We start from the raw sequence: 12,369 nt of genomic DNA, 5'->3' as shown, positions 1-12,369 counted from the left end.
ATTATTATGTGATGGGAGGAATTTCTTTTCTGGTCCAGTATATTTGGAGTTCTGTAGGCTTCTTGTATATTCATAGGCATCTCTTTCTTTACGTTAGGGAAGTTTTCTCCTATAATTTTGTTGAAGATATTTACTGGCCCCTTAAGTTGGGAGTCTTCAATCTCTTCTATACCTATTAACCTTAGGTTTGGTCTTCTCATTGAGTCCTGGATTTTCTGGATGTTTGGGTTTAGGAGCTTTTTGTATTTTCTTTAATGGTTGTGTCAATGTTTTCTATGGTGTCTTCTGCCCCTAAGATTCTCTCTTCTATCTCTTGCATTCTGTTGGTGATGCCTGTATCTATGACTCCTGATCTCTTTCCTAGGTTTTCTAACCCCAGGGTTGTTTCCCTTTGTGATTTCTTTATTGTTTCTAGTTCCATTTTTAGATCCTGGATAGTTTTGTTCATTTCCTTCACCTGTTTGATTGTGTTTTCCTGTAGTTCTTTAAGGGATTTTTGTGTTTCCTCTTGAAGGGCTTCTAGCTATTTACCCGTGTTGTTCTGTATTTCTTCGAGGGAGTTATGTTCTTCTTAAAGTCCTGTACCATCATCATGAGAAGTGATTTTAGATCTGAATCTTGCTTTTCCAGTGTGATGGTGTGTCCAGGACTTGCTATGGTGGGAGAATTGGGTTCTGATGATGCCAAGTAATCTTGGTTGCTGTTGCTTATTTTCTTATGCTTGTCTCCTGCCATCTGGTTATCTCTAGTGCTACCTGCCCTTGCTAAATCTGACTACAGCCTGTCCTTCCTGTGATCCTGGTTGTATCAGAACTTCTCAGAGTCAAGCTGTCTCTGTGATCCTGTAATTCTTGGATCCTGTGACACTGGCCCCATTAGAGTGCCTGGGAGTACAGCTTCCTCTGGGTATTATGGGATTCGCTGCAGAGTTTGTGCCCAAGGTCTACTCAGGGCCCCAACCCAGACAGACTGGAAGCAACCCATGCCACTAGGCTAGCAGAGTTCCTGCGTGCCTGGGCCCCGCTGGTCTCAGTTACTCCCAGTGTTGGGACAGATGTGTCCTCCTCACCTCTGATCCTATGATATTGAACGTGTTATAGCACCTGGGATTGGAACTCCCTCTGGGTGTTTTGGGACTGGTCATGGAATTTGCACCCAAAGTCTGCTCAGGGCACCAGCCTAGACAGACTGAAAGGAACCTGTGCCGCTGGACTGGTAGAGTTCCTGTGTGCTTGGTCCTGCTGGTCCCAGTTACCCTGGTGTTGGGATAGATGTTGGGTCCTCTTCCTGGGTCTATATTTTGATCTTCAGACATCTCTGGTTTCCTATTGATCCTTATATTTCTCTGAATCTCATATTTTGAATATTCAAATTAAAAGACTAGACTAAGTGACATAAAAGTCTGTTAAAATATAAACTACAATATTCTAAATGGCCAAGGAATCATATAATTGTTTTATTTAACATTTAATATACTATATGAAAATAATTTTCTTTCTTGTAAAATGGCACAGGTAAATTTTTTATTTTTTAAAATCCATCTGATAAGTGCTCACGTTCAGAATACCGTATTTAAGTTATGACTAAACCAGGCCATTAGTTGAGAACTTAAGGACTGTAATAAAGTAGGTAGAAGTCACTGTATGGGTGTAAGGATTCTAAAAGGCTTGCTCTTGTTTTTCGTTTGCCAGTCTCTAAAGGAATCTGCCGACTGTCTGGTTTAATCTATGTAACACTTTTCTGCTTGTGTTTAACATAATTGCAGTCATGATATGCATTCGCAATCTGAACCTAAGCTCCAGAGGTCTACTTCATCTTATCAAAGTCTAGCTAGAGGAAGGAAGGAATTGCACAATGGACTTCGCTAATCAAATACTAGACAGAAGTGGGTGTCACAGGCTTCCCAGAAGTACCTCTGTGTCACCTCTGCGTCATCTCTGTGTCATCTCTGCATGAAAGGCTGTAGATTAAGAAATAATTTGATAAAGATTTTATTAAAAAGAAATTTATTATGAAGAAATAAATCTTAAGAAATAAAACACAAAACACAAAATGATAACAGTACGTTTTATCTATACAAGTCTTAAACATTTGCCAAATATTACTTAATTTACACATTAATCATGTATTTAAAAAACATTTATGGTGTAAGTACTTATACTGTTCATATTAAATGGTATTCCAGTAAAAATCACTCTGTCACAATATCCCCCATAAATTATCAAGTGTAATATTTTGTAAATATCAATGAATAGTTTGAAATTCTTCACCAATCCATACAATCCAATGCATCGCTTTTCTCTCTCTTACTCCTCCAGTTTTGTTTCTGACCACACAGGACAAAGGTGTCAGTTGCTCTCCCCGTCATTCTGTATTTAAAAAATATTTTTTTTCACCTATCCATTTTTAACCATTTTTGTAATTTATATCCATTCACTTTGCTTGCAGATACAAAATGCCGCTATTCTGAAATTGAAGAAATCATGTCTAAGACATCAATAGCAGTGCTGGGAAGATGAGACAATACTGAGTCTGAAGCCACATCTCAAAATCCAATTTCAAACCAATGTTATCTGATAATGGTGCCCAGACGCATCTCTCCAAAAAAGGACTTTCAACAGGAAGTATCAGTGTTAATGCATAGATTGAACTTGAAATGTCTAAGTCAGATAGAATTCATTTCTTTAAAAGGGTGTTTAAAACTGAGCGTGTTTATCTAGTGTCTATGAAGTACCAGAAAAAATCCAAAAGCAATCCATTCACTATTTTCCCATTTATTTATCCATGATTATGATAAATTTTTACTGTCATTAGTTTCTTTTATCCTGCTTCTATAATGTCAGATCTTCTTCTTCTTCTTCTTCTTCTTCTTCTTCTTCTTCTTCTTCTTCTTCTTCTTCTTCTTCTTCTTCTTATTCTTCTCCTTCTTCTCCTTCTTCTCCTTCTTCTCCTTCTTCTCCTTCTTCTCCTTCTTCTTCTTCTTCTTCTTCTTCTTCTTCTTCTTCTACTACTACTACTACTACTACTACTACTACTACTACTACTACTACTACTACTTCTTCTTCTTCTTCTTCTTCCTCCTCCTCCTCCTCCTCCTCCTTCTCTTCCTCCTCCCTAATTCTCCTTTTCTTCTGCCTTCTCTTCCACTTAACTATGGTCATTGTGACTATTTCAACCCAAGAATCTTTTAAATAAACCTCTCCAAATGTCAGTGTTCTCCATCCACCCCCTAGAGTTACAGTAAGCCTTCAGTACTGAGACCTCTCACGTCTGTATATTTAATGTTTCAAGTACACAGCTGCCTAACAGGACTTAAGGCCCACTTAACAGAAGGAACTGAATCTTTGTACTGTAAATCTAGGCAAGTATCCATGGTTGGCGAGGTCATGGATCCTTGTGAAGAGCCTACGACTGCCTCTTTCCCAAGCCAGCACAACCTATGCTGAACTCAGCATTCTTGCTCCTGTCCACAGGTAAGTGCAGCCCTCACCACTCATCAAGGGATCTTCTTTTTACAACGGATAGGGACCAGTGCAGAAAGCCACACTGATAAAGTGAAGAAATCTACTGATAGTGGAGAGCTCAACCCCAGTGTGTGCACCTAAAATACAACTTCTAACCTCAAGGTTCAAGGAACATGGTGGAAGAGGGTTAGAGAGACTGTAGGAGCCAGAGGACCAGGAAGTCTGCTATGAGACACTAAACCCAGAAATCTAGCTAATATATCTGCATCAACCAGGCCTGGACAAATCTAATACCAGCTAACATGCCGATATGGACAGGGAAGATCTCACAGGATCCCTCACCCCTAGATGAAGAGTTGCCGACAATAACTGATTGCTGAGAGATGAGGGGGTAAACTTCCCCAGGGATGAGCCTGAAATTGTTATCCAGTAAAAAGTGGTCAGTCCTAAAAGCATATTTATAGAAACACTAACAGATGCAGCAGACTGTTTTTATGTTTTTATTCTCTCTCTCTCTCTCTCTCTCTCTCTCTCTCTCTCTCTCTCTCTCTCTCTCTCTCTCTGTTTTTATGTCTCTCTGTGTGTGTCTGTCTCTCTCTCTCACACACACACACACACATGCAAATACACCCTAGTCCCTGCTATGTGTGTAACAATAGTAATTAAAGAAAAAAAGAGGCCATACATTTGAAAGGGAATGTTGGAGGGGGTGAAGGAAGGGAAGAAATTGTGTGATTGTATTTTAATAAAAATTGATTTTTGAAAGAGTTCTGTGATTCCTCCAGTTGGCTTACCCTGGCCCTGGGGATCATGCTAGAAGGTATCCTGTTCATCTTTCTCTCCTTCACCTCCCACACCTAGCTGAGTTATCTCTCCCACCCTTTCAGATTTCAGATTCATGTTCTCTTCATCCCTGGGACCACCTTCCTTCTTCAAATCCTCATCACTTAACACAAATTCCTTTTGGGGTTTTGCAATATCTGATTGTTTCCCCTGATTCTCTATAGTTTTCCTGTTAATCTGTTTTCTAGTTTGATGCTGTGCAGCTTTTCTAACATTTAGCCCCATGTACCACTCCTCCTCCGGTACTTGCTAGACAAATCCTCCTTTCAGGCTAGGAACTGAACCTCATTCACTTCTTTGCCTCATCTCCTACCATCTGCTCAAAACACCCATTGGATCCAACATCCTTACACTTGAATTTGCCATCTCATCTTAGCTGTCTCAGCCTGTGCAAGCTTCTTTCCTATGAGATGTTTTCTCCACTCCAGCTTATGAAAGTCCTAAGTATTTCCTTAAAATTCTTCTCACCTCTGGGGCTCACATATATGTATTTCTCTCAGTGTTTAGCAGATCCTGATGCACAGGGCAGTAGTGGGCATCAATAGTAGGCAATCATTGCCATTGAAAGTTGAGATGCTGAAAAACCAAAAAAAAAAAAAAAGAAGAAGAAAGAAAGGAAGGAAGGAAGGAAGGAAGGAAGTTGACTAGAACTATAAAGTATTCATTTCTAAATGGATCTATTGATCATTCGCTAATCTTAAAAATGAGTTAAACTATCAACATACAATTTATTTTAGAACATATTTAATTATACTTTCTGGAATAAGTTGAACCACAGATTGTTTTGTTTTTCTCACATTTCACCAAGGATTTTTTTTAAGTCCTCTGATGTTGATGTTAAAGAGGTAATAAAAAAATTTCAAAACCCACATTTCTCATTATACATTCAGAATTCAAAAAAATAAATTTTAACATACCATCGTGTCATTATATTTTAAACCTATAGCACTCAGTGATTTCCGAGTTTGTAAGAAATTTGATAAATATAATATTCATACTATAACTAGACTTTTATCATTGTGAAGTTAAATCATTATCATTTAGATGCCTTTTATTTCAGTCTTATTTGTCTATATGAGTATTTTACCAAAGCAATATTACTCCCTACATATGTGCCATTTGCTCCTTATGCTGTTCCGAGGTACTTTATATACCATTAACTATTATGTCTAAATATGGCTAATATCCGATGGGTGCAACTGGAATGATTTGACTAACAACAACCACAATTAACAATAATAGAGTTTTCAAAGTTTTAACTCTTAGAAGCATCACCAGGGACGGAAGAGAGCAGTCTGATGCTTTGTTCATTTCCTCAACTTTTATGCCAGGATAGGCTTGGGCTTTGCCCGCATTATCCTTACTGGTCTGGCAGGTGGTAAACCATTTCATCACAGCTGAGTTTCTGCTTCTTCCTTGAGAATCAAGAAAGTTGTCCGTGCTTTCACATGCTCAATTTCTGTTTCTATTTCTTGGGAATGTTGCTCAATTCCTCTGCTTATTTTTAATTGCAAAATTTACACTTTCCTTACTGATTTACAGCACTTGATTATATTATGCTACAGTGAGTCTCTTAATCTCTCAATGTGTTTGTGTCGCTTCTACAAGTTGCTCCTTGCTTTTTAAGTTTGTGCATGGTATCTTTGATGATTTTGATTTTTAGAAGAAGTCATATAGATGCATTAGAATCCATTAGTATCTGCAGGTAGTTCTTTCCACTGGCTCATAGATAAAGCATTTTTATCCCTGCAGACATGGATAAGTGGTTAACATTACAATACTTCTGAAATTTTTAAAAGATTTTTAGGTGTATAACCTATGTGGCATCTATATGACATATTCTCTGTGGGATTCATCTCTACTCATCCAGTAACCTTTGACTTTTGCTCCTGCACATAGAAAAGACTACGTGCAGACTATGTCACTTTGCTTATCATTCTGTGGTATTTTCTGACTTCACACCCTTGAGTAAGTCAGTTTACTTCTTGACGTCTAATTCCATTACCCATGAAACAGGGCTAGAACTATATGCAGATTGTCTTAAAGATTAGAGATGATTTGTTGAGAGAAGGTTATTGTGGCCTAGGGAAAGGTAGGAGTGCTAAGTAGAAGTTCCGATTCACTACTTTTATTGACCTGTACTTCATCTTGTGTTAGTTGCACAACACCAAACGTTTGGAAATTGACTCGATGCCCTGAAATGTCAGCCAGAGAAACACTCTTCATACTTACTTACCACATAAACCTAGTTATTGGTAGAACCCACCTAGCTCCTACCACAGGAGACATGAATGACTGGGTATTTGAGCATGGACAGTGAATAAGACACTATAGAAGACGCAGTGATAAATAATAAGACTGTTTAACCCAAGTCTTCTAATCCCACTGAGCACAATGTAAGAGGAATGTTCAGTAAGCAGTCATCAGTCTCTGGGGGAATCACAGTCGGTTCTAGGACCGGACTCATCACTATGCTTCCCCAGGATTCTCCACTCAGACCTTCCTCTGAACACGTCAGATATAGGTAAATGTAACAAGTTAAGATTGTTCATGGAGTGATTTGAATCTCCAGGTTAAATGCTTTCCCCCCTGTGAAGCTGTCCCTGATTTGCCCCCACAAGGCTACTCTGGCTTCCCTGGTATCTCCCTGGTAGTGTCCGTCAGTCATTCTGTCCTGGAGTCAAAGAGATAGACCTTTCTAGGTTCAGAGCATTTGCAGCATGTTTTATATAAGTACTTCCTGTGTCTGTCCATCACTTATAGGCCATTTATGACCTTCTGCTCTGGACTGGATCCAAACTCCTAGCAACCATACTGCCCATTCAATGAATGCATGCAAGTGGCAGACAGCCTCTGTCCTCATAATACACTGCATTAGCTGAACACACTTGCCATATTGCGACTGGTATTCTGTGATCAAACACTGATCCAGTCCAATGAATGCTTTCTATTAATTCTCGATGTCTAACCAGACCATTCTGGTCCCAAGTGAGTAAAACACACTCCCTAGAAAGGCAAACATAACACTATTTTAATAAGTAATCCATACCAAAGTATGAATATTAAGGAAAATGGGGCAGATTTGGTTTTGGTATCACAAATAGTATTAAACATTCCCCCAAATTATAAAATATCAAAGTTTTGCATTGTAACCAAGTCATTCCTAAATTCTGAGGTTTTCATATTCATTTAACATCTAGGAGTCTCATGGTGTCCATCATTTAGTAATTCACATTTTATTTTTATTATGTTACTTGTTAAGTTAAATTATCTATTTTAATTTCAGATGTACAGCTTATGTGTGCCTTGTCCTACAGAAATCTCTTTTAGCGTTGGCCATACACTTCAGTAATGAGTGAACAGAAAGGCTTTCCTGTGTGATTTCATCTGCCTTCCCCTAGGAAGCCAAGAGAGTAGCATGCTTAGTGGCAAATCAGAGCAGTGGTTGAGTATCTTTTGACAAAGGGTAATAAAGCTCTCATTGTTAAGTGTCTCTAACTTGAAGTTTGCATCCACCTTATTCCCAGGCATGGGATATGCTATGCTCTAACCTGGGCATGGGACATGCTATGCTCTAACCTGGGGATGGGGCATGCTATGGTCTAACCTGGGCATGGGACATGCTATGCTCTAACCTGGGGATGGGACATGCTATGCTCTAACCTGGGCATGGGACATGCTATGCTCTAACCTGGGGATGGGGCATGCTATGCTCTAACCCGGACATGGGGCATGCATACTCTAACCATAGGCATAGATAGGGCAAGCTTTGCTCTAAACCCAGGGGTGGAGCATGCTATGCTCTAAGTAACTTCCCCCTGCTGCTCTCTTCCATGTTACAACTCCTGTTACCTGAAAAGAACACTGACTGCATTTTTAAAAGTCAAACCATTTGCAGGGAAATTGGGAATAAATATAGAGCAAATGTCTACCTTCCTGTTAGATTCATCTGCCTTGAATTCCTCCCTGGTTGTAAAATGCACATGATAAAAAAAAAAAAAAAAAAAAAAAAAAAAAAAAAAAAAAACACTCTGCTAATTTGCTAATTCCAAAGATCCCGTGGAAGACGAAACAAATGAATCCGTGTTGTCATTTATAGCTAACGGAGGGAGAGGACTGTTGTTTTCACAGACAGGAAAATAAACTAAATAATGTAGTTTTATGAAATTTAGTAAAATGTAAAAAGAAGTGGTAATGCTTATCCTGTGCTAAGAAATCGGTGCCTCTGAGCTCATACATTGTGGTACGAGTCTCACATACATCTAAGAGTGAAAGTTTTACACTGTGTTCATATTAAGGAGCTGTCATAATGATGTATATGTGGTGTCAGATTAATGTCTTAATAAAAAAACAAAACTGACTTTAAAAAGACTGAGACTGTGATTAAACTGAACTAATCCAAAATAAACACAGCAGTTTAATGCCATTGGTATTTCAGCTCCCTAAACAGACTTGCTTCCTAGCACAAAAGAATTACGTATTTCAAGGAAGTTACACGAACACAGAGCCAAAAGTTGAATGGGAAAAATTAATACTTGTAAACCAAATTCCAGCACTTCCTCTCCCAAACTCTCCCATTCTTCCATGAGGTAGTGAAAGAAAAGATAAGCTGGCTCTAAACTCACCTTTACAATGTTTACCCTGCAGTTAAAACTCCTCACCTCTACAATGCTTTCCCTGCAGTTAAAACTCCTCACCTCTACAATGCTTTCCCTGCAGTTAAAGACTCCTCACCTCTACAATGCTTTCCCTGCAGTTAAAACTCCTTTAACTCTTTAAACAAGACCACAGGAAGGAAGTTGCATCAGCATGTATGCCATTCTCTGACATCAACAGTTCTAGAATGCTGCTATTGCACCCCAGTGGAAACAGCCGTCCCTAACATTGCCTCTTAGCTACGCCATAATCTGAGGGCAAAGAGGTAAACACGGGAGGGTGCACCCAATAGCTAATAAAAGGGTTTGTAACATTCTGTCTAAAAACAACAAAAACAAACAAAAGAAACAAACAAAAAAATCATTGATATGAGTATCCACATCTGGGAGAAAGCCTTCATAATTTGCTCCTATTTCTCCAGCCTATTCCTTTTGGCACCTCTAGAAGCAAGCCATGGAGCTAAATACAGAAACTACAAAAGGGGAAGGATGTGGGACCTTTCCTGTAGGCACTCCAGCAACCATGAATAATTGCACATGTACCAGTGTCTTCATGGCCTACCAGTCCACAATATTTGTTAACTTTACAAAGGCTAGTCTGGGAAAAACGACACATCCTGCTATTCATAAGGAGCAAGTATCCAAAGTGTTTTGATGGTCCTACTTATGGATATAAAATAGAGAACTACCCTTCATTTTATGGTGGAATTGAAAAACACATGCAATTTGGCGTCTCAGCTGTTGTTTTTTGTGTGTTAGAGTCTGTCTGGAACAGTTGGTTCTGAAAGACGGTACCTGACACCATCTCTCCTAGCATTCCACTGTCCTGTTGCCACATGTGTTATGGTTTAAATTTGGAATGTGTCATAGGTTGGTCTTGAATACTGGGTTCCTATCTGATAGAACACTTTTGAGAGTCAATAAAACCCTTGGGACATGGGCTGTATTGCAGCCATCAGAGCAAAAATGGGGACATGGATCTCTAAAGGTTTGGTTTGGGTTTTTTTTTGTGTGTTTGTTTTTTGTTTTGGGGGGGGTTGTTTTTGTTTGTTTTTTGGTTTTTGGTTTTTGGTTTTTGATTTTTTTTTTTGAGACAAGGTTTCTCTGTGTAGCTCTGGCTGTCCTGGAACTCACTCTGTAGACCAGGCTGGCCTCAAACTCAGAAATCCGACTGCCTCTGCCTCCCAAGTGCTGGGATTAAAGGCGTATGCCACCAATGCCAGGCTGAAGGTCTTTTTCTGTTCAGGTTCCCTAGGAGTTTTTTTGGGGGGGGGGGGTTGGTTTTTTTTGTTTGTTTGTTTTGTTTTGTTTTGTTTTGTTTGCTTGTTTGTTTGCCTTCTGGTCTCTTGGCCATGGTTCAAAGTCTCCACACCTTCCAGAAAGCAACTTTCCCTGCCCTCCCAAGATGGACTGAGTCCTGGCAAACTGCAAGCCAAACTTCTCCTTTAATTTCTGTCTGCCTGGGATGCAATGAAATCACTGTGCTGAGGAAAGCAGGGAGCACACTGTGGGTCAGTGTGAGGTCACTGCAGATTCTAGAGTATCCATCTTTGGCTAGCTTCTGGCCTCGTCGGCCCATTTTGATATTTGAAAACTTCCCAGTATTTTCCTCCAAACTTGTCTTCCTATATTTCGGTACAAAATATCTCTCAGGCCACATCTTCCAATTTAAATTTTTTTGCCCCAAATCTTTCATCACAGTGACAGGTGAGAATCTGAAACAAAAGGTTCAGAAATATAACAGCCCCGAAATGTTAAATAATCACTCACTGTCATCAAGAGGAGAAACACATTAGCCAGGTCTTTCCAGGACACACACCCCCTCTGAGAGCACATTAGACTATTCTGGAAACAATTTAACATTTTGGGTCATACAGTATGAAGTGAATTTGTATCCTGTGGACCTATAAGACAGTGGGCATCCTGCAAAGGAATTAATACTGGTTCCAGGAGCCACTTGGCAGCCCTCTCTCCTCCCCTCACAATAAGGTGTGGCTTCAAACATAACTTCTTTATCCTTTATATGGGGGCTAGAGAAAGGGCTGCATGTTCAAAGCACTGGCTTCTAGAAATGTCTTAAACTGCAATCCTTCTCACATAAACAACAGATGCCGAAGGACTCACTGCTTTGCAGAAACAGTTCATTTTAAATAAATCAATTAGAAAATGTTGCTGAAGACAAATAAAAATATCGAGGCATTTCTCATTTATATTCAAAGCTACGGATTAGGAGAACAACCCAATTACTCATCCAATCTGCCCATTTAAGCACCTGTCAACTAAAGGGATTAATATGCCTTCTGTTTATGGAATCGGGGGCAACTCTGTCACAGTCTATGCCTGAAAACCATTAACAAAAACATCTTCCAAGTATGTATTAGCATTTCTTAGCTGTCCCTACTGTAACGACCCTGATACAAGCTAATGAAAGCATTCCCGTTTTGTAGCTACATTGTTGCACGTAGAAGGGGAAGCTTCCGCTGCTCTCCTACATTAAGAGGTATACCCCTCAAAATGAGAAAGGCGGAATAAAAGACCAAAGAGTTGCTTCAAATACCCAGTTCATAAAACTTAATTATTCCCACATCGATATGCTTTTCTCCTTGAAGAGACAAATTAAAACAAGGATAGGAAGGAAATGATTAAGTTACAAAAGTGTAAAAATGTAGAGAACTCCATAATGTCGAATAGGAGTTGCTGGAGACACCATATGGAGTGTCTGCAAATGAGTATCACTCAGATGGCAGCAACACCTGCTTTGGCCCTCATTTTGGTGTGAAATTCTAGAAGAAAGGTATCAATACTTTACAGAGTCTATTTGAGGATAAGTGAACCGTTTTGGCAGGGGTTTATTTCCAGTGACAAGTGGATTAAATATATAAAAATGCCCTGCACATACAAACAGTCTGATGGTTAACATAAGCATTCAAGTCACAAAGAATAATCAATAATTTTAAAAAATGAGCCAATTACAAATCAGAAAAAACCTGTGAACAGGTACTTCACTAACGAAGATTAATGAATGGCCAATGAGTGTCTGAAAAGAAGTAACCTCCTGCCCCCCAACACACACACACATACACACATACACACACACACATACACACATACACACACATACATACACACATACACACACATACACACACATACACACATACACACACATACATACACACATATACATACACACACATACACACACATACATACACACACATACATACACACACATACATACACACACATACATACACACACATACAAACATACACATACACATACAAACATACACACACATACACACAAACACACACATATATACACATACACACACATACATACACACACATACACACACATACATACACACACATACACACACATACATACACACACACACACAC

At 39.2% G+C, this 12,369-nt stretch overlaps 1 protein-coding gene and 1 long non-coding RNA gene across 2 annotated transcripts in view; one reads left to right on the top strand and one right to left on the bottom strand.

The window, feature by feature from the left end:
* Positions 1-2,758, top strand: part of LOC116084747 — a 29,679-nt gene extending 26,921 nt beyond the window's left edge. The window contains exon 4 of the long non-coding RNA XR_004116249.1: positions 2,449-2,758. This is a non-coding gene — a long non-coding RNA (uncharacterized LOC116084747). The remainder of the gene's footprint in view (positions 1-2,448) is intronic.
* Hs6st3 (heparan sulfate 6-O-sulfotransferase 3) overlaps positions 1-12,369 on the bottom strand; it is a 748,118-nt gene that overhangs the window by 401,828 nt on the left and 333,921 nt on the right. The window lies entirely within an intron of this gene.

This window comes from Mastomys coucha, unplaced genomic scaffold (genome assembly GCF_008632895.1).
Source record: "Mastomys coucha isolate ucsf_1 unplaced genomic scaffold, UCSF_Mcou_1 pScaffold9, whole genome shotgun sequence".
In the NCBI taxonomy this organism is placed as follows: Eukaryota; Metazoa; Chordata; class Mammalia; order Rodentia; family Muridae; genus Mastomys; species Mastomys coucha.
This window is presented reverse-complemented; position numbering and strand designations above follow the sequence as displayed.